General features: G+C 45.3%; 1 protein-coding gene across 2 annotated transcripts in view; it reads left to right on the top strand.

Moving 5' to 3' along the window:
• CHRM2 (cholinergic receptor muscarinic 2) overlaps positions 1–22,533 on the top strand; it is a 169,692-nt gene that overhangs the window by 8,998 nt on the left and 138,161 nt on the right. Inside the window, exons 1-2 of one of the 2 annotated variants that reach the window (XM_053405917.1) lie at positions 15,659–15,875; positions 16,787–16,945. The gene's annotated coding sequence lies outside the window, so the exon portion shown is untranslated. Of the gene's footprint in view, positions 1–15,658; positions 15,876–16,786; positions 16,946–22,533 lie in introns of those variants that run through there. The other variant, XM_053405918.1, reaches the window with a different exon arrangement.

Here is a 22,533-nt window from a genome sequence, read left to right as displayed (position 1 = left end):
ACTCTGCCACACACACAATCTAGGGGCTAGCTTATTTAATTAACCAAAGACCTGGGAGTAGATATATCTTTAGGCACCAGGCAAAGGCATTTAACAAAGGTACCAGGCGAGCCTCCCTTGGGAAGGCATTCCACAAGTGGAGAGTCACTGCAGAAAAGGCCTTTTCTCATGTTGCCAACCTCTGGAGCTCTCACAGAAGAAGCCCATGAAGAGCCTCAGGTGATGAATGCAGGGTCCAGGTTGGTTCGAAGCTTTATAGGTCAAAACCAGCATATTGAATTGGGGCCAGAAACTAATTGGCAGTGCAGCTGGGCCAGGATTGGCATTATATGCTCAAACCAATTTGTACTGGTGAGCAACCTGGTTGCTGAATTCTGAACCAGCTGAAGTTTCCAAACTGTCTTCGGAGGCAGTCTCACATATAATGTTTAGCAGAATTCTAACCTCGCGGTTACCAAAACAGACAACAGGTTAGAATTCTGCTGCACTATCCCTGTCCAGATAGTGGCACAGCTGATGGAAGGCACTCCACACCAACAAGGCCACTCAAGCCTCAGCTGACAGCAATGGATCCAGATGCATCCCCACGACAGTTTTTCCAGGTCATGTGGCTGGCATGACTAAGAGCAGTGCACGGAAATGCCATTTACCTTCCCGCCGGAGTGGTACCTATTTATCTACTTCCACTTTGATGTGCTTTCGAACTGCTAGGTTGGCAGGAGCAGGGACTGAGCAACGGGAGCTCACCCTGTCGTGGGGATTCGAACCGCCAACCTTCTGATAGGCAAGCCCAAGAGGCTCTGTGGTTTAGATCACAGCACCACAGCACCAGTGGCGTAGCGTGGGGGGTGCAGGGGGGGCCGGCCGCACCGGGCGTGACATCTGGGGGTTAGGGGGCGCAAATCCACAGGTTAGGGGGCGCAAATCCACGGGTTAGGGGGGCGCAAATTACTTGCCTTGCCCCGGGTGCTGACAACCCACGCTACGCCACTGCACAGCACCACCCAGTCTTACCTGGATTGAACTTCAGATATTGGCTCTCATTACCAGGGCAAGACAATGGTTCAGCACATCCACTGCCTCACGTGCCAATGCGAAGGAGAAGTAGAGCTGTGTGTCATCAGCAAATTTCTGACAATGTACTCCAGACCTCCAGATGACCCCACTCAGCAGTTTCATGTAGATGTTAAACAGCATGGGGGGGGGATAAAATCAAAACTCCATGGGGCTGAAGAGAACACGCCAAACATCACCTTCTGTAAATGACCATCCAAGTAGGACAAAGTAGTGCCAGCCATCCCTAACAGCTGCTCCATAAGAATACCATGGCTCATTTGACCCACTTGCTAGCAAGGACTGTGGTTCTGTTAACTTCTAGATAGCTGAGAACCTATCCCTGAACGATTGCTAGAGTGGTGACTCTTCCAGGAGGAAGACTGCAGTCTATTGCTGGGAGATGGTAGCGGAACAAGAGCTGGACTGTCAGGTACAGAGACACCACAAAGTATCAACTCTGTGTCCGCAAGGTCTACTCCAGCCTTTGCCAACCTGGTGCCCTCCAGATGTTGCTGGATTGCAACTGCCATAAGATATGCTGGCTGTGCCTGATGGGAGTTGTAGTCCAACATCATCTGAGGGGCTTCACACTGGTGAAATGTGGTCTACTCTTTACTCACACTGACCGGCCAGTCTCTCCCAAAGGATGACAGAGCAGCAAACATTTATTCCTTCTCTGCTAAATTTCAAAATCTGAGACCTCAACTGCATGGGGAAGCAAAGCTTATGGAGGGTTTTGTTTCATTTTTATTATGTTACACATTCTGTGTTTTTATGTTGTAAACCTCCCTGTGTTCATTGGGTGAAGGGCAGTATATAAATTTGAGAAATCATCATCGCTATCATCATGGAGCACAGTGAGATTTCCTTCTAAATTAGCATGTATGGGATCCTACTCTAAAGCTGTTGTCTGTGAAGGTAACACACTTGTTAGTGAGTAAGCACCATTGAACACAGAGAAACTTGCTTCTAAGTAAACACACATAGGATTACAAGGCTAGAAAATGTTTACCTAGGAGTGAAACATGTGTAGGATTGCAGTATATGACTGACCATAAACAGATTTACTTGGGAGGATGAATGAGTACTCCTGTTACTTTCAGATTCTCATGTCCCCAGTCTTTAATCCAGTTCTCCACATCAGATTGCAATTTATTTATTTTTAAAACGAGTCTTAATGGAAATCTATCAGCATTTTGGTGCAGATTTCTCCTAATATACATAATGTATTTTTGCCTAATATACACTTTTTGCAATTCTATTTGCCCTATCATCATCCTTTTTTAAAAAAAGGTCATTTTCACAAATATATACATTTATATGCACACTTTGCCCCAAGAGGCAAATTTTTGGACACATTACTTAGCTGAAGAACTTCACTGCAACATCTGGAAAAATGCAAATTTTGAAGAAGGCTGTGTTTCAGTTCACATATTGTTTCAGACAGTGTGAATTAGTAAAAACATATTTTTTTTTAAAAAAATAAAGTGTGAATTTGGTTTGTGTTCCAATGCTAACTGAGTTGAATTTCTGCCCCATCCCTATTTGAGAGTAAACCCCATTTCATGATGTGGTCCAGCTCCGAGGGCCTTCTGGCAGTTCCCTCAATGCGAGGTTACAGGAAACCAGGCAGAGGGCCTTCTAGGCAGTGGCGCCTGCCCTGTGGAACGCCTTCCCACCAGATGTCAAGGAAATAAATAACTATCTGACTTTTAGAAGACATCTGAAAGCAGCCCTGAAGGCAACTTAGGGAAGTTTTTAATATTTGATGTTTTATTCTGTTTTTAATCCGTTGGGAGCCACCCAGAGTGGCTGGGGAAACCCAGCCGGATGGGCAGGGTATAAAATTTAATTGATTGATTTAGTATTTTAACTCTTGGGTGTTTTAAAGTAGGGTTGTAAATCTTTCTTAATTTCACTGTTTGCTTTTTCAAACTGCTTTGAGGAGTTTTTGTGTTTTTTTACAGTCAAGATATGTACTTTACTAAATAGGCGTGCTCTGGATTTTGCCACATTTTTTAAGGTGCTACCAGACTTTTGCTATGTTGTGCTTTCTCTATTTTGTATGGACAGGAGGACTTCTGCAGAGAGGTCAGTCCCCCTCAAGAAAAGACGCAGGGGCATCGGAGAGAAAGTGAAGCTGAGCACATAGACAGAGTAGGCCTGCTGTAGCTCTTAATCCACCTTGCAGTTGAAAACACTGATTTGCGCATCTGATTATTAAGGCATGATTAATTCTACAGGAATCAAGGTGCATAATCAAATATTCACAGTGCTCACCGGAGAGAGCAGAAGTGTGAGTGTGGTTTTCCCCACTGCTGCCCCCTTAGCAACTTAATGATGACCTTGAATAAAGAGCTTTGACAAGAGGAGGAACGATTGAAACATATATAAATCAACTTGTCGCCATCTAGCCTGTCCATCGGACCAGCTGTGATAGCACAAATGTATAGGTGTTTTCAGAGCTCTACCAGGAAAAGAAAATACTTAGAGCCTGATCCTCTCCTCTGTTTTAGATGGAGTCTTACATAACCAAACACAGCAACCTGTTTTTCATTGGCATATGGGGAAGAGCTACCCACGTCTACCCCTCTTTTCTCTCATATTTTGTCTCTGCAAAAGCTGCTTATTTTTTTGCAGCTTTTGGCCACTGGGGAAGGACTGTAGTTCAGCATTAAGACACATGCATTGCCTGTTGACCAGGGTCCAGTGTTGTTGGACCACAACTCCCATCAGCACCAAGCATCATGGCCAGAATTACTCCAACAAAATCTGGAGGGCACCACATCAGCTACCTCTGGTGTAAAAAGCACCAAGATAGATGGATCAGTGGTCTCAGACCTGGCTCAGAGCTCCCTCTGTTTCAATATAATTAGAACTGTTATAGCGGACATACTAAAATAAATGAACTGTCATTGCTTTCTTCCAAAAGGCCACCAGTATACAATGGCTCTCCCAATGGCCACTGGAATGCATTAAACACAAAGTACAGTAATTGATTGCTTCTAGTTACAGGTAGGTAGCCGTGTTGGTCTGCTGTAGTCGAAACAAAATAAAATATTTCCTTCCAGTAGCACCTTAGAGGCCAACTAAGTTATTCATTGGTATGAGCTTTCGTGTGCATGCACACTTCTTCAGATACTTGAAATTGCTTCTATCATGTTTCTTCAGGACTCTACAAAAGACAAGACACACACAGAGACATCTAAATGGCCATTGGAATGCATTGGTTTGGGGAGGAAGCCTGTGCACTCATTCATTCATTCATTCATTCAGTCAGTCATTCATATCCTATCCCCCCTTCTTTCCAAGGAGTTCAGTGTCGCATACATAGCTTTTCCCTTCACAACAATCTGGTGAGGGAGGTTAGGCTGAGAGTCATTGACCCACCCAAGTTAGTTTCATGGCTGAGTGGAGATTTGAACCCTGGTCTCCCATTTCCTAGTCCATCACTTTAACCACTACACCATACTGGCACCTAGTCTCAGGGTTGTAAAAGGGGAGTGTGGGATAAGAGTACACCAACCCTCTTGCAAGACCAGACCAATGTCTAGTTAAGTCCACCATTCCAGTCTCCAGCAAGGAGGTTTGCCTGAGAAGCTTACAAGCTGGAATAAATATGCCGATCATGGCCTCTTCACCCAGAGCTTCTTGACACAGCTAAAAGCATCACAGCCACTCCCCTCCACCTCCTCTCCATCCTCAACCTTTTATGCTACTCCAGAAGCACCACTGGCAACTGGTACCTAGCTATAGTTGGCTTCCAGTGCCAGAGTGAGTGGGAAGCTAGCAAGACATCTTAGGCAGTGTGCCTACGGCACAGTGGAGCATAAGATTGGGCTGTCTAGTCTTATTGATCACATCCTTGTGTCTCCTTACACAAAACACTACAGCTGCCAATGTACATTTGGAGTTGTCCTTCTCATTCTGCCTGCCTGCTACAGTTCTGGACGTCCCATCTAAAAAATAATAATATAAAGTGGGGGGGGAGGATATAATATCACAGATCTGGAAAAGATACAGGAAAGGGCAAGTCTTCCGCTATTTGGATGAATTGCAGTGCCGTTCTGAATGTTCTAAAGCATATATTTTTTTAAAAAAATATGTTTGAAGGTTCGAGAGGGAAATAGAGTTAGCTTCCATTGTGAACATATTGTGCTTTACATGTCACCTGTGAACAGATGTACTGTACTGAAAAGTGTGCTATTATTACCGTAGAACTTTTCCCGAAGCATCCCAGCTAGACAGGTGTGTGTGCTTTATTATGTATTTCTAATTGCGTTTATATCCTACTCCCCCCCCCAAGGAATTCAAAATGGCACAACTTTTTATTTTCCTCCAATTCGCAACAACCCTCTGAGGTAGGTTAGGTAGAGAGGCTGGGACTGGCCCAAGGGCACCCCTTTGCACATCATGGCTGAGTGAGAATTTGAACTGTGGCCTCACAGGTCCTAGTCTGATACTCTAACCATGATTACATTATGCTGGCTGTGTGGAGACAGCTTGAGTCAGGAAAAACTTGAGAACATTGGAAGCTGCCATATACTGCACCAGATCAGACTATTGGTCAATGTGGCTCAGTATTAACTACACCAGCAGTGAACAAAAGGTAGATAGGGATCCACAAAAGACATACAGTTCAAATTAAATAACAGGGTGGCTCTTCCGGCTTATTGAGCCTAGGAACTTTTGTGTACCAGAACTGAAATTTCACACAAATGTCTACTCCTGGTTAATCCAAGCTTTCTTCATTTCAGCAGCCCAACTAAAGGGGAGAAATGTCCTTTATTTTGATGTTGGCATTGGGAACCAGAATCCCTTACTAATCTATTGCCAGCCAGCCATACCCTGTTCTTTCATTTTAACTGTACCTGGTTCCAGCTGGTAGACCTCAGAGTTCTAGTGAAAAATCTAGCTAAATCCAACAAACCTGAAGTCAGCCCACCCCTGGTCTACACTGACTGCCCTTGGCTCTCCAGGGTTTCAGGCTGGTTCCCAGCTCTAACTGGTAATGCTGGATTTGCACCTCCGGCATGCAAAGCAGGTGCTTTGCCACTGAGCTACGGCAAACAAAAATACTGCAAGTAATCAAACTATTCCAGATCATCACTGAAGTGTTTTTATGATTCATGTGTGAAAATGCTCTGCAGCGATGAGCATAATTAAATTCAAAGTGGTTGTTGCTTTGTACCTACACAGTAACACGGCACAGGCAAAAGTCTGGAATTTGGTGCAGATGAGGGATGATGTGGCATTTTGGCAACGGATGGCAGCTCAGCAGTGCAGTACATCTTTTGCATGAGGAAGGCCCTGGGTCAGTCCCTGGCATCTCCAGTTAGGGCAAGGAAAGACCCCCATCTGAAAACCTAGAAAGGTGCTGCCACTCAGTGCAGGGAATGCTGAGCTAGATGGACCAGTGAGAGAAGGCAGTTTCCTATATTCCTGCATTGTTGGAAGGCTGTGCCTTAAAGATGACAGCATCTCAGTACTGCATCTCAGCCCTAGAAGAGTTTGTATCTGAGCCCATACAAAATATTCTTCCTCGAGTCCCAAGTTGTCCTGAACCCCTGGCCTATCTTGCAGCAAGTCAGTAGTATGCCAAGTCCAATGGTCAATGGTCAATGGTCAATCCACTCAAGCAAAGTCCAAAATCCAAAGGTCAGGAAACGCAGTCCAAGGTAAAGCCAAGTCTTAAGTCTAGCAGCCATGAAACACAGTCAAACCCATCTACAACCAGTAGAGGTCCTGGAGAATCCAAGCAGAGGTCCATCAACATGGGCTGTTGAGCAGACCGCACCTCAGCTCTGCTTCCCTTTTGTACTTTGCATGCTGATTGCCACATCTGGGCTTGATGAAGCATGTGATCCTCACCTGTTCCAAGCCTACTGCAGCTGAGGAATCACACACCTCCTCCCAGAGCTAGTGAGCTTCACCTGGCCATCTAGGGAGCTGGGCTATGGGCCCTTCCTTGCCTCAGTCTCCCGCTGCTCCCTATGCTTCAGAGCCCACCGTATTCAAGGATACCAGGACCCCTCAGCTCTGGTGATGGGTCCTGCTGCTCTGGTTCCTGTGCCCTGACCCCCATTCCTTTGCCACCCTCCGTCACCCTGTGAGTACTTCCTTCCCCACCCCTGCTTGACCCGGTGTGTCCCAGTCCCGGCTACACCCCTCGCCAGGATCCTCTTCCTCCTCCCCATCCTCCTGCCAGTTCATGATACAAGTTTCCACTGCTTGTATCTGGGTCAGGATAGCTTTCCAAAGGAATAAACTGTGCAGCTTCATGGGTTGGGAGAGGCAATGTCTTAGGACACCTCTCATTTGAGACATCTGCATTGCAATCTTATGTGTGGGTGCTCAGAAGTAAGCCTAACAAGTGAAACAAGCTTATCTCCCTGGAGGGAAAAAAGATCTATATAGCATTATTTCCAGGTACAATTAATTAACTAGATTAAAATAAATCTGCAGCTCCTCTAGCAAGTTTACTTGGGCTATTGCCATCCAGCTTGAGAAGACTTGCTTCAGGGAAGGTAAGTTTTGGGTGGGATTGTTGGTGTGCAATATGCTGATTCCCTTTTCAAAGATCTAAGATGAGGGTGGGTCACCATTTGCAGCTCAAGGGATGCCTTCCCTCTGAGGCAACCTTACAAGAGACGGGTGGGGCAAGAGACAAAAGAAGGCAGGGCAATGAATGTATTTTTTTTTAACCTTTGTACAGTAGGCTATTTTCCACACATAGTCACACACACCCCTTTATGCAGACAAGCAATAAGCATTATCAGAGTTTAAGGACATGGGGTGGGTAGGTGTGAAAGTGAGGGATGTGACCTGGGGACAGAGTGGAGGTGGTCTGGTGACAATTCTGAGGAAACTCAGAAGAGGACCACATTTGAGCCAGCATTTCGCCATCCCTGATCTAACACATTGGACAAACTAAATTCATTTTATCCCATCTGTGATATAGATATATTGCATTGCCACCATAGTGGTGGTCTACTCAAGAGTAGCATGTCCCACCACCACCAGGTACCCTTTCGCTGATGTAAGGTGGTGATTTCTGTCAAAAGACGGAGGCAAGAAGTTCACGGGCCACTTGCTGGCCATCTCCGATTCAAATAAAGGTTACTATTTCTTTATCTAGCTGCATGCCTCCTCATGTTTCCCCTTCAAACGGAGGCTTCATTCAAGCTGTGAAGCTATGCAGGGTCTCCACAGCCCCTGTGAGCTCTAAATAAATGCCATTCAATGGAGGGGATTCTTGGGAGTCAGTTTTATTTCAAATAACATGCCATAAAAAAGGGAGAGTAGACCAAACCAACACAACAAATGCTTTATGTTTATATCTAGCTCACTCCTCCGCCAAAATGGCCAATTCCCTAAAGCCAAGTAAAAGCTTCTTTCAGTCTAATGACTATTAATTAAAATGGAATGGTTTTCACCCAAGGAGAATTAACTGTTGTTTGCCAAAATGGATCTCCTCACCCTAATTCGTTTGTCGGGGTGCCAAGAAGGCAGGCTTCATGAATATTTCAGCACGAGGAAGAGTTTTCAGAAAAGCCTCTACTGGATTAAGGAGCAATAACATATTATTCCCCACACTTCTCTCTACCCAGAGGGGTCAAATATTCTATAGGAAAAACCCTGCTGAATCAGACCAAAGGTCTAGGTCCAAAACCCACATGGGGGGCACATCTGACCCCCCTCCATATCACTCTTTCTCCCATCACTGTGGTGATAGTAGTAAGTACATCAGTCGACTCATGATGGGGGGCTATTAAGGGCATCTAGCCCAATGTCCCCTCCCATGAAGCCATTGCTTATCTAGCAACCCATGGCCCTCCAGATGTTGTTGGACCCCATCATCCTTGACCATCCTTGGTCATGCTGGCTGCAGCTGATGGAACATGGTGTTCGATAGCAGCTAGAGGGCCACAGGGTCCTCAGTCCTGGTCTAGTTCTTGGCTTATTCACACATTGCAATGAACACACGTACAAGTGCTTGTGTGGAAAAGTGGACACTGATTGATTTAGACACCCCAGCTATTTGTGCATACAGGTTCACAGATTATATATGCATTGAAGGTAACATGGGAGCACCTTCAATGTTAAGTTCCCCTCTTCCATCACCACCACACTAGGTACTAATGAACTCAGAGTTACCTTTGAGCAAGCATTTTTAGGATTGGTTTCCAGGCAAAGCTAAGACCCATCATGTCTAAAAATGTCACTTGGCATCTGCTCTTTGAATTTGCATTTTTTAATCAAAACAGGTATTTCCTGTCAAATTAGGAAGATGTTCTTGTTTTTAGATTCATTTTTCTGCCTCAAATTCATCCTTATAGCTCACACTTTCCAAGGCCAAATGACTGGCAAGGGCAAAGGTTCACCAGACTTGTGGGCACTAGAGACACAGGCTCTTTTCAGTGGTGGCCCCATATCTCTGGCACTCATTCCAAAGTGAAATATGTAAGACCTCTCTTTTAGCTTTTAAAATAATATTACAAACTTTTGTGTGTGTTTCAGTCCATTGTTAAGTGTGTGTGCTGGGTTTTTAAACTGTAGCTGCTTTTGGTTTTGTAATTGGGTTTTTTAAGTGTTATATTGCTTTAATTATGCTTGCAAGCTGCTATGAGAAAGCATTGTTTAATAGAAATGTCTTAAGTAAATGAATAAAATTGATTGGGAGATGATTCAGGATAGACTGAAAAGAGAACGATTTTCCACATAATATACTCAGTGGAAACCACAGACACAAGAAAAAACTGCCTCGGCCCAGTATACCTGAAGGAGTGTCTCCACCCCCATCATTTAGCCTGGACACTGAGGTCCAGCTCCGAAGGCCTTCTGGCAGTTCCCTCCCTGTGAGAAGTGAGGTTACAGGGAACCAGGCAGAGGGCCTTCTCGGTAGTGGCGCCCACCCTGTGGAATGCCCTCCCATCAGATGTCAAAGAAATAAACAACTATCTGACTTTTAGAAGACATCAGAAGGCAGCCCTGTTTAGGGAAGTTTTTTATGTTTCATGTTTTATTGTGTTTTTAATATTCTGTTGGGAGTTGCCCAGAGTGGCTTGGGAAACCCAGCCAGATGTGTGAGGTATAAATAATATTTATTTATTTAAGCCACCAGCTTAGATGGCTTTGAAAGGGGACTAGACAAAGACTTAGAGGACAGGTGTGTCAGTGGAGCATGGTAGTGATAATGGTCAGCAATATATTTTTGGAGGTTTGTGCTTCTGAAGGGTAGGGGAGAAATTATGGGAGTGGGCTACTGTTAGAGGCAGAAGGGGTGTTCACATGTTACCCGTGTACACAAAGAGTTGAACTGTACACTCATACAGCCATTCACATGCACTGTTCAGCAAATGTACAATCTGTGTACAAAAACTGAGCTGTATAAATCAAGAAGTGTACCGTCTTTCACATGAATACTTATATATCTTGTACATCTCAATACACCCCCAGATATTTTGATCAGGGAGATAATAGCATGTCCCAAGGAGCTAATTACTCATGAGGACCAGTATCGCCACTCAAAATAATTCTGTGGAGGATCCTGCCCCTTTTGGAATTTCTAACTTGATGAACTCATTTTTTTTTCATGCTGCCTTCAACATGGTCTCCACTAAACTCAACCACTTATGCACAAGTTTGTGATGGACAATATGGAGAAGAAATTGACAATAGGTTTATTGAAAATACCAGCAGCAGCCCATTCATTTGGCTGGCCCTTTGTTGTTGTCGTTTAGTCGTGTCCGACTCTTCGTGACCCCATGCATCAGAGCACGCCAGGCACTCCTGTCTTCCACTGCCTCCTGCAGTTTGGTCAAACTCATGCTGGTAGCTTCGAGAACACTGTCCACACATCTCGTCCTCTGTCGTCCCCTTCTCCTCGTGCCCTCAGTCTTTCCCGACATCAGGGTCTTTTCCAGGGAGTCTTCTAGGTAAAGTGAACCACACACACATGGATAAGATCAGGCAACATAATTTCCCATGGGTAAATATAACAAATTGAGACGGAAGGATCTTTGAGTTTGAGTTCTCCCAGTTTCTCATTTTTTCCAATCTTAAACTCAGTTTTCCGCAGTTCTACAACAATTTGCGATTTGTTTATTTTTAATCTTTATGAAAATTCTCCAGCGTTTTAGTGCAAATTTCTTCCAACAAACACATTTTTGTATGCAGTTTTGACATACATTTTGCAAGCAGTGGTATATTTTGTATGTCATTTCCTCTAATATATTTATTTTACGCCCACTTTTACCTCATATATGATTATTATTTTTAGAACATTGGTTGGAGAACTGCATCATAAAATTCAGATAACTGCAAATTTTGAAGGATGGTTGTGTTGTAGTTTTCATATTATTTCAGAAAGTATGGATATGATAGACTTGCCTTTAAATATGAAGTGAAGTGAATTTCTCCCCCACCCCTAGTAACCAAGAGGGGGGCAAAGCATTACAAGCCCATGGAACATACTGTCATCCAAGAAAATATTTATCTCTGGCTTCACCTAAATTATTTGAGATTATGGAGGGGGCAGGATATCTTCAGCCCTATGAGAAAAGCAGGCATAGTAATATGGATTGCGTTTGTTCTGCTTAATGATCTTAAGTTAAATGCTGCTTCAAAACTAATTCTGTGCATGTTCAGGGCAGAGGAACCAGCAAAAATTATTTGGTCAATGACCTGTGGCTCTGGGTACCCACAAACAATGCATGATCTTTGATTGTTGGACATCACCAGCTACGATTCAAAGAAATGTTGACTCTGTACATATTCCTTGGAATTTAATTAATCATTGTTCAGAATCTCCACATTGTGCCATCCTGCAGCAACAAAATTCAAAGGATTCTGTATGTGAATAGATTTCCTGATTAAAAGAAACAAAAGAGAATTGCAAAGGGGCAGACCATCAGTTTCATTTGTATGTTGAAATGTGATTGTTATATATAATATGTAAAGAGGTGTTAAATTGCTTGGAACTGGAAAGTCCAACGCTTTCATTTCCCCAAAGCAGATTTACGCCTACAGTCTACCATGATTTTCTGGCAAAGTTTGCCAACTTGATCAATTAAATAAAGACATTACATTTGCCCACTATGTAAATATTCTAAGTTTAATATGCAAGGTTAAAAACTCATCATCAGAACCATCATAGGTTACGTGAGGGTAGTTCACCCATTACTACAAACTTTCCTGTTTTGGATGCATCATTGATTTCATTCTTAATCTCAAGATCTCTGAGCATTTAAGATTAGGGGAAAGATAGCACATCCATCTTGGGTCCTGGTATCACCACCCACAACAATTCTATGGAGAAGTCTACCCCTTTGGGGATTTCTAGCTTGCTGGGCTCAGTGTCCTCTGTGACATGCAGTGACACCACCTCCAGGACACCCTGCCCTGCCCCTCCTATAGAGTTTCTATCCAGAGATAACGCTGTTCCACTGGCTCTCTCTATTCCACCATTATTAGTATTTTTTGTTACCGTCTTTACTCAAATCTAATGCTGACCTTATTTGGCCAAATTATGTTGCGAAAATTAAGGTGTACATTAGATTCAATGGCACATTTACATTCTCCAGCAAATACTTTTTTGTTGTTTCATTGTACACAGGTTGTACAATGACAATAAAGGTATTATTATTTATTATGTTTCAAGGTTCTGAAAATCAAGGTGTGCATTAGATTTGGTGGTGCATTAAACTCGAATAAATATGGTATGCCCACTACCTCAATGCAATCCTCCGAGACCAAGAATTCCAGTTCACCTACCGTATTTTTCCATGTATAAGACTAGGTTCCCCCCTAAAAAATAATGTCCAAAATTTGGGGGCGTCTTATACACGGATAGATCTCTCCCCATTTTCTTAAACCAGAGTCCCCCCAAAATAGGGGGCGTCATACATGGAGGCATCTTATAGACAGAAAAATACGGTATATTGGCTCAGAGGCTTCTAGCATTAACATATGGACAAATATACAATGTCTCTTTCCAAGTGTTTCTGGAGCTTGTGTTTTGACCTGCAGTACTTTGGCCTCTCTAAGTTGCTGAACTCACAGTGCTTAGTTCTGTACCCACCTCCCGCATTTAATTCTTCACTCCACCCCCCCCCATCTTCATCCCAGGGGGAAGATTTGTTCTGAACCTTACTCAGCTCCTCTCAGCTCCCCCTTCCCCCCTGTAATCAGTTTAAAAGCTTCTCTGTCACTTAAAAGAAAAAAATAATAATTTTAAGCACCAGCAGTCTGGTTCTATCACAGTTCAACTAGAGCCTGCCCAGGTCCAGCTTGTTCCCAAATGTTCCTCAGTGCCAGCAAATCCAAATCCCTCCTGACACTGTCTTCTCATCCACCCACTAAGACCTCAAAGCTGCACTGTTTAGCTTGCCTTGTAGGTGGAACTGGTAGCATATCAGAGAAAGCTCCCTTGGAAGCCCTGGCTTTAAGCATCCTATGCAGCAACCTACATTTTGCTTCCAGGACATCACAACTATATTTCCCCATGACGTTGATGCCAACATGCATCATGACCACCGAGTCCTCCACTATCAGGCTATCTATTCACTGGACGACACAACATCCATAACTTTTGCACCAGATAGGCAATTCACCCTGCAGTCTGCATGGCCATCACGCACCCATCTATGTTCCTACTGATCAAATCTCCTGCCACCAGGATTCCTTCACACGCTGGAGAAGAATCCTCAGCACAAGATGATGGCTGCTCATCCCTCATGGAATGAGTCCCTTCTAAGGAACCATTTCCCTCTACCTGAGAGTGACACCCTCCTTCTCTGAGTCTCCTCTTCTCCCTGACAACAGGGAAGCCATCACTGTAGAAGTGGGACACTGCTATGTCTCTGAAGGTCTCACCCACCAACCTCTTCACCTCTCTCAGCTTCTACAGGTCTGCCCTCTGGCCCCCAGGGAACACATTTGTTCCTGTAGAGTCTTTGCGCTGAGGACAGACCTACAACTTCTGTCCAACATGCAGATAGTCACAGATGTGACGTATACTGCTGGCTTTCTACTTGCATAACTGTTGTGTGGGTTTTTTGTAGCTTATTGAATAACTTAGGTTTGGTTTAGGTCAAGGAACGGAGGGTTGCAATAGTGTGCCTTGGTCTCTTACGCTGCTGCTGCTGCTGCTGCTGCTGCTGCTGCTGCACTAGCTTGGTACTTAACTCACCCGGATACTTTGTAGGGTAGGGCAGAGACACTTTGGGCTCCCTGTAGCTGAAGGAGTTGAGGAAGGTACCAACCAGAGCATTTGTGTGAAAGGTACAGTAAGAATGTTTGTTGTGCACAGGGTTGCATCTATCTATCTATCATCTATCTATCTAATCTATCTATCTATCTATCATCTATCTATCTACCATCTATCTTTCTGAACGGCATAGGTGGCTGGGACACAATTCAAGCTCTCCTTTAATCCTCAAATAGTTTGGGACCCAAATACCTGATGGGAAAAGCAGCCTGTCCATGCCTTAAGAACCCCAGAGGGGGCCTTTTCCAAGTTTCCATCATCTAAGGCAGACTTCCCCAACCACACTGGCAGAGGCTGATGGGAGCTGAAGCCCCCCAAGTCAGTAGAACACCAGGCTGCAGAAGGTTTAATCTACTGGAGCGAGCCTTCTCTATAGCACTATTTGGGTTGTGGAATGCTCTATACCCACCTCACCACCCCAAATGACACTGTAGTCATTTTGGCACCAGGTTTGTTTGCCAGGATACTTTTTTTAGAGTTTTGGTGGTGAATTCTGAACCTCATCTGCTTGTTGTTTTCCTCTGCCTCAGTTTCTGCTTCTGTTGCTGCTGCATTAGTGTTTTATTTCTAACACCCCATCCTTGTATCTGCATGCATGAAGGGCCAGTTTATAAATATTTTTAAAGAAATGAATAAGAACACTGCACATGCCCCGAATGTAAGAACATAAGAAGAGCCCTGCTGGATCAGGCCCAAGGTCCATCTGGTCCAGCATCCTGTTCTCACTGATGCCTATGGGAAGCCCTCAAGGAGGACTTGAGTGAAACTGCCCCCCTCCATTCATTTCTCCAATCCTCTGTTTAAGCCACCCAAGTCCGTGGCCATCACTGCTCCTGCGGGAGTGAGTTCCATAGTTTAACTACCTTAGGGTGAATAATTCCTTTTCCCTGCTCTGAATCTTCCCACATTCAGCTACACGGGATGTCCAGGAGATCTGGCGTTCTGAGAGAGGGAGAACAACTTCTCTCTATCCACTTTCTCCCCAAACTCTACAAAATTTCATACACCTCTATCATGCACCCCTTGAAGCCAAGGTGTCTGGAAATCTGGAGAAGGAGCACTTTCTTGGGGAGGCGGTGAACAGGTCCAAAGAAACAAAGAGAAACAAAATGGATCTCCCATGTGAAAATCTGAGATTCTTCCCCACCCGCCCGCGCGCGCTTCCCCTGTTTTTGTTTGGGTGTTTAAATGGGGGTGGGGGTGCGGCTGGAAAGCCAACCTACCCCCCCCCTCTTCCCTTCGGAAGTGGCGCCGAATCAGCGAGCAGCGCCACGGCCATTGGAGGAGCCGCGTCTAATCCCGTCCGCGGGAGAGAAAAGCGCCCCGCACGCCAGCGCCTGCCGGCTGCTTGCTCGCTCCCCGTCTCCGTCCCCTTCCCCTTCGCACTCCGCCTCCGAGCGTCGCGACTGGCGCGCAGTCGAAAACAGCCAAGCCCGGGCGAAGCTGGCCAGCCGGCAGCCGCCGCTCCGGAGCTCCGCCCGCAACTCCCATGCCGAGGAGGCGAGATCCTCGACGGGGTCACCGCCTGGGCGCTCGCTCTCCTGCCAAGGTGGAAGCGCGTCTCCTGCTCGTGGGGAACTTTGGGGGGAGGGAAGGGGAGGAATCCGGGAGACAAGCATCATAATAGCCATTTATTATTTATTTGTCATTTGTCATTTGTCATCTTCATCATCATCATCATCATTTCTGCATAAGGGACTCCTGCTATTTGGGTTGATCATGCCTGAATTTTCTAAGTCTCTCCTAGCTAGGGGTGGTGGTGGTGTTTATGTGGCTTGTGTGCCTTTGGAAAGCGGTTTCAATTCGGAGTGGGGCTGCAACGAGCGGCGCCAATTCGAGAGCGGGGTGCGTGGGTAGCTGCTGCCCCGCGGCCGACGGGGTTTTTTTTTTGGCTGATGGCAAGGCGAGATGCCTCGGGTTTGAGGAAGACAGGACCTCGGGTGGCTTGCCTTGGCGCGCGCACACACAGCGCGATCCACAAGCCTGGTGTAAAGGCGAGGGCTTCTCTTGGAATCGATCGGGACTGGGAGCAGAGTCTTCGGGCGAAACTGGCGTGTGCATCGAGCTGTGAGTTCGAGTTCGTGAAGCCGGGTGGGAATCCGAGACCGCTGCTTAAACTAAGACGAGGGATCCGAGGGCGAGTCCTATATAGATGCTTATTGGAGACAGGCTTCCAGCGTTTGTGGGGGTTTAAATATTGGCTCAGGTAAGCTGAGGATCGAGCGGTGGTTGTTGTCTGTGGCATGGTGAGCTAGCGGCTTTCCTCGCTTTCTGGCTGTGCAGCAAGATCCTGTGCACGGCTTACTCTCAGGGAAAGAGCCACTGAGTTCATTTAGGTTTACTCACGCAAGCCGGCATGCCTAGGACTGCAGCCAGCGCTCGTCTCTCTCCACCTCCTCTCCAGCCCCAACTAATGTGTTTTTCATCCTCCTCCTCCCCCCACCCCACCTTTTTGGAAAGATATGGAAGAACAAGATACTGAGGCTACCGCTGGAGTCTGACTCTTCCGCCGTCGCCTTCCTTCACCATCTCGCTCCCAGCTTTCTGTGGACTTCCCGATTTGCTGAAAATCTGCAACAGTGTGGAAAAGGAATGAAACTTCTTGAAACTGGATTACAGGTACGTAGGAGGAGATTCCCACCCGAAAAAAAGTTCTCGCGATTTATCTACTGTTTATCTTGCATTTATCTCCTAAACCCTTTGCTCCCCACCCTCTTCCTGTTTCCAAATTCATGAGGACTGGAGGCTTGACTTTAGAAATCTTTCCAGGTTCAATCGTCTGGTGAACAGGGCTATTTCTACATGAAACAAGAGCAAATCTCCTCAAAATAATGCATTCCTACTCCAGGTAGGCTGGAGTAGCTCCAAAATAGGTAGGGTGGCGGTAAATAGTTGTAGCATTTTAAAGACCAGCAGATTTATTATGGTATAAGCTTTGCGGATTAGAGTTTGCGTCATCTCCGCCAAGTTCTTTTGGCTTGTGGGACCAACGTTGCAATCCTGTATCTACTTACTCAGGAGTCAGTGTCAGTTAACTCAAGGGGCTTGCTCCGTTGAGTCCTGTCTCACAGACGCAGGCAGGAAGGCCAAGGAATATGCTTTGCGTATTTTATTTCAAAAAATGGATTGCTGAAAGAGCAAAGTTTGGGATCAGGGTGGTCTGAAAAAAGGAGGGGTGATGCCTTATCAGGACTGGAGATGGGGAAGAACAGGATGATGGAATGGGGACAGTGCAGCCTGGCTGGTATTAAACACTTTTAAACTTCCTTGATCCCATTGCTAAGACTGTTCAGCCAGAACCAATTTGAGAATATTTGGAAGTAAATACAGGAGTTTGCTTCCTACTAGCAAGTTTAGTTCGTACATTTTAGGACCACTGCATTAAAAGCACTTCATGTCAGAAAAATTGTACTCATAGTTTGCTTGGCATTCTAAGCAAGGGCTCTTGAGTTCTAGATGAGCACAATTGAGGATGTATGAGAGACTAAGCCTCACCAAAGTCAGCTTCACTTGCTTCTGAGTAGACCTATTTAGGATTGTAGTATTTGTAGGAAAGGTCCATGCTAGAGTACATATTTTGCATGCAGAAGATCCCGGGTCCAGTTCTTAGTACCATCAATTACAGAAGGGCTGAAAAAGGCCTCAGTCCCAGTTCCCGAACAGCCACCTCCCGTTCAAGTAGACAGCACCAGGGTAGGTGAACCAATGGTTAGAGTCACTCTAAGGCAGCTTCAGATGTTCCCAGTAAGAAAATCAGGTGCAGAATTCAGTGGAGTGGAGGAAGAGTAGCCAACCACAGGAGATTGTGCTATCACTGCATTTTCAGAAAAATATAATTTGTGTAGTAGTGGGTTTCCCCCTTTCCCACCTTTGATCACTTTTTAAGCAAGCCAATTTTCCGTCCGGGTTGAATTTGCCCATGTAAGTAGTCTTGCTTGCGAAAGAAATAGGTAGAAGCCTAGGTTGAAGGGACCTCAGAGGTCATCTACTCCAACCCCTGCTCAATGCAGGATCTGCAATGCAGGGTGTTACTACAGCATCCCTGACAGATGACCACCCAGCCTTTGCTTAGATAAGCAAAGGAGAGACCCGCCACCTTTTAAGGCAGCTTTAGCGCTTCCTAATATTTAGCAGAAAGATTGTACAGGAAGAGATTCACATGCCACTAATGGAGTTTAAGAGAAGATACCTCTCTGCGGGGGGCGGTGTGTGACAGTCAATAGGACCAGAGATGTATCATTGGAAGGAAGGAAGGGGCAAAGTCTCTGGACCACTCTACAGGCTACAACCAAAATGTCCTCTTGTATGGATGACATTTATGTATGCCAAGTATACTTCTAAAGGGTGGATTGGCAAAGGCTTAGAGAAACATAAGGACAGCGGCATAGTGGTAAATTCTGAAGTGTAGCAATCCCCGTGACTGAGCTCCTGCACCCATGTCCCTTCTAAGATATTAGGACAAAAACAAACTTTTTCCTAAATGCTGACATGATGGTTTCAATGCTAAGGCAGTTTTTTTATTCTTCCCCTGCTCCCACTTTGCCTAACATTCAGCCTGACGAAGAGTTGCAAGAAGCTCAAAAGGTTGCTTACTATTTTGTGACACTTTTAGTTGGTCCTCATAAAGAGATCTTGGAATCTTTCAAAGCAACAGTGGTGGTTTAAACATGTAGCCATGCATGCTAGCGTAATCTACGTTTCCCTCTGTTTGGTGCATTTCACTTGGGGGGGGGCGACTTTCTTTGGCATACAGGGAGTTGGTGATTAGCAGCCCAAGAGACTTTGTCATTGTCTCTGCTCTTAAAGAAGTGGTGGCGCTTAGTCCCTGCCTGTCCGTAATCTACTGAACCCACTGTGTAGTTTGGTGGGGGGAGCTTCTCAGGTTCTAAGAACAGGTATCTGGGGAAATTGCAGGCGGGAGACTGGAAAGAGATGGAATTCTGTGTCTAGAGGAAACTTGACTCCTTTCTCCCATCCTACCTCATCTGCCTTTGTAATGCTCATTCCGTAGGATACTGCCCAGTATCCACTAAGACTGCTGGACCACCTAGCACAATATTATCTACACTGGCTGGCAGTGGTTTCCCAGGGGTCTTTCCCCAGACCTTTCTGGAGCTGCCAGGGTTTGGACCAGGGACCTTCTGCATGCAAAGCTGATATTCTGATACTGGGCTATGGCCCTTACCCACCCCAATATACAGTAGATCACCCGCCAGGGCTTCCTCAAGCATAAGGTGCATGTGTATTGCTCCGTTCAGGTGAACAGCACTAGCTTGCAAGCATCCCACTTGCATACCAATTTTAAAGGCGCTTGCTCTGGGATAATAGGCTTGAGGACTGTAATCATGTGCTTCCTCTTATGATGCACCATCAGCACAGAGCTGAGGAGAGGGGGCAAAGGACTAGAGTGTCTTCCAGAGCAATAAGGCATAGGCCAGGTCTCCCTCCTTGTGTTTGATTTCAGATTTAATTCAGCCAAGGAAATTATTTATATTTCTTTTTTGGTTCCTTGCCAGTGAAGCATTGGTTAATGTTGAGCAGCTATGTCATTTGCAGGTTTCTCCCATATTTCCTTAAGAATGATTTCTTAGAGAGAGTCTTCTTGCCTAGAGTACATTTCCTCTGCCCCAGTGTGCATGCAGTTTTGAAGGCATGTATCGTTTAAATGTGGTAGATGAAAATCCTTTAATCCTTTAATCCATGCCCATTCCGAGACCATGGGTGATCCAGTCCATTTCTCCTGATGCAAAGAGTTTTGTTTTTAAAAATTATCTTTGGTGAAATTTTGGGGTGTTGATGGAAAATGGCAAATGTTCCAACCAGGAGTGTACTGTTCTGCTTGTCCACTCATGAGTAGCAGTACAGAGCTCACAGAAAGTTCACTCCTGGTTTTCCGCATCACAAGATTCCTTAATCTCATCAGCCTAGTATAGGGGTGTGTGGGTGTGTGTGGGTGTGTTGTTGTTGTTGTTGTTGCATATCTACTGCAAACTAATCTTAGGTCCACCAATAGATCCCAATCTATCATCCTTGAAGCTCCCACTGCAAACCACTCAGAGATCTCCCAGTAGATCTCCTACTACCCCCTTGCAGATCTACTGCTGACCATTTGAAGACCTACCAATAGGTCCCAGTTTCTACCATTTGGCCACTCCCACACTTAGGGAATTCTGCTATGGGGCAGTGTGGCTGCCACCGGTTAGTATTTCATCCCCTGTCCCCTTTGTGTTAGAGAAATCCTCCCACTTTTTCCACGCTGCAGCTGCTGTTGCACAAACTGAAAACCTTCAGCACATTTGCAAGACGGGGGAGAAAAAAATAGTCCATTTGTTCCAAATGCCAAAGCAGCCCTCAGCCCAGGAAGCTGTTGTATGTGTTGGAAGAAGGAGTGGCTGGTTCCTAAAATAATAATGGGGGGGAATGCTGCTCATCGCTGCAAAGAAGTTTTATTTATCCTCTGTTCGTCATCAGAAAGCTGGTTCCCTCTGAAGATGTCTTGAGGTCTGGGGGTGGGGGTAGCCCTCAAATTAAATGTCGCTGTGGAGCTTCCATCCCCCTCTCCCTGCTTAATGGGGAACCTGGTTGCAGTAAATCAAAGATTCACTCATTTGGAGCCTAATTAATCAGCATCCCACTGTAGTGAAACAACGCTTTCTTCCTAATGGAACCTTTGAAACTAGCATGTGGATCACAGCGAGGTCTCCAAGAGACATCAGGAGGGGAAAGCTCTTCAGTGTGAAACACATATTATTTATGTTTGGCTACTGTGGCTTTCAGCTTTATTCTGAAATGTTTCTGTTTGTCTCTCCCTTGGTCGTCTTCTTCCTTTTTTGCTGCTGAAATGCACAAAACTCCAAGCCCGTGGTCACAGTTCCTTTAATGTGCACTCACAGTGCTGTTTTTTTAAATCTGCATTCATGTGGCAGTTATCCAAAATGCATATGGCTCCTGCGTTACATTATAAAATACCGTTTGATGCATTGTTTCTCAAACCAGTTTCACGCCAGCTGGAGTCCTCGAGCCACTCCTAATTCTTCACTAGCCAAGGTGTGGACACCTTAGTATAGGGTCAAGACATGCCACCCTGTCAATGTCCCTGGTCTGCACACCAACAGAAATGAATCTGACACTAATGAAGCTATGCTGATGTGAACTGCTAGGGGAGAAAGGGCTGTGAAATGCACCGAAAACAAAAACTTTGATGTCTCAAAAGCAGTAATGTGAACACACCCTAGGACACTGGGGTGTCTATGTATTTTGGGGCAGAATTCAATCACTTTCTGAGTCCCTCAATAATAAGCAGGTGGAAAAGAAAGAGAAGTTTGGTATGTGAGTGAGTATTTACTGGCCAATGTGACTGCAGATTTGCATCAGAAATAGTTTTTTTTGTTTGTTTACAGCTTGGCATGCCAAAACTGCAGGCAGCTTAAAATCCCCCTCTCTCTTTCTCTCTGCATGCATAGTAAAACTGTATCCAACCCCTCTCTCAAATAATAAGAGGCCTTTTAAGGGGGGAAAAATACAATTGGTTTCCTTTTTAATTTCACTCTTTGAGGAGATGCAACAGAAGCATCTGAGACTTTTGGAGACACTCGTCCTCATCTGGGTAAAGGAGGTTTTCCAAATAAAACTTGCTGCTGCTGTGCAACGCTCAATGTACCGAGGCAGCTCAAAGACACAGAATAAGACAGAAATCCAGATAGCAGATAAGAAGGGTGTCATTTTGGCTGCTAAACACACCTTGATGGTTGCATAGGGAGAAATGGGCAGCCGTTCTGTTTCTCCAGCTTTCCTACGGGATAACACTCAAAACTGCAAGTGAAACATGGCACCGCTGCAATGGACAGCCAGAGCCTCATGCTAGAGAAATATAACAAAGTGGGACCCGCAACAAAATGTGGCAGAAAATCTTTGCCCACTCATAGGAGTGGTCCTGTTCAGGGTTGTGACCAGCCACCAATGCCTTCAGTGTGGTGTGGTGGTTAGAGGGATGGACTAGGGCCTGGGAGACCAGGGTTCAAATACCCACATGGCCATAGTGAAGCTCACTGGGCCAGTCACTGCCTCTCAGTCTAACCAGCCTCGTAGGGTTGTTGCAGGGATTAAATGAGGAGGGACAGAACCATGTACACCATCTTGAGCTCTTTGGAGAAAAGGTGGGGGTATAAATGAAAGAAAGCAATCTTATAAGCAACCCCACCAACCTT

This window comes from Podarcis raffonei, chromosome 10 (genome assembly GCF_027172205.1).
Source record: "Podarcis raffonei isolate rPodRaf1 chromosome 10, rPodRaf1.pri, whole genome shotgun sequence".
Lineage (NCBI taxonomy): Eukaryota > Metazoa > Chordata > Lepidosauria > Squamata > Lacertidae > Podarcis > Podarcis raffonei.
The sequence above is the reverse complement of the archived record's forward strand: the minus strand, read 5'-3'. Positions and strand labels throughout refer to the sequence as shown.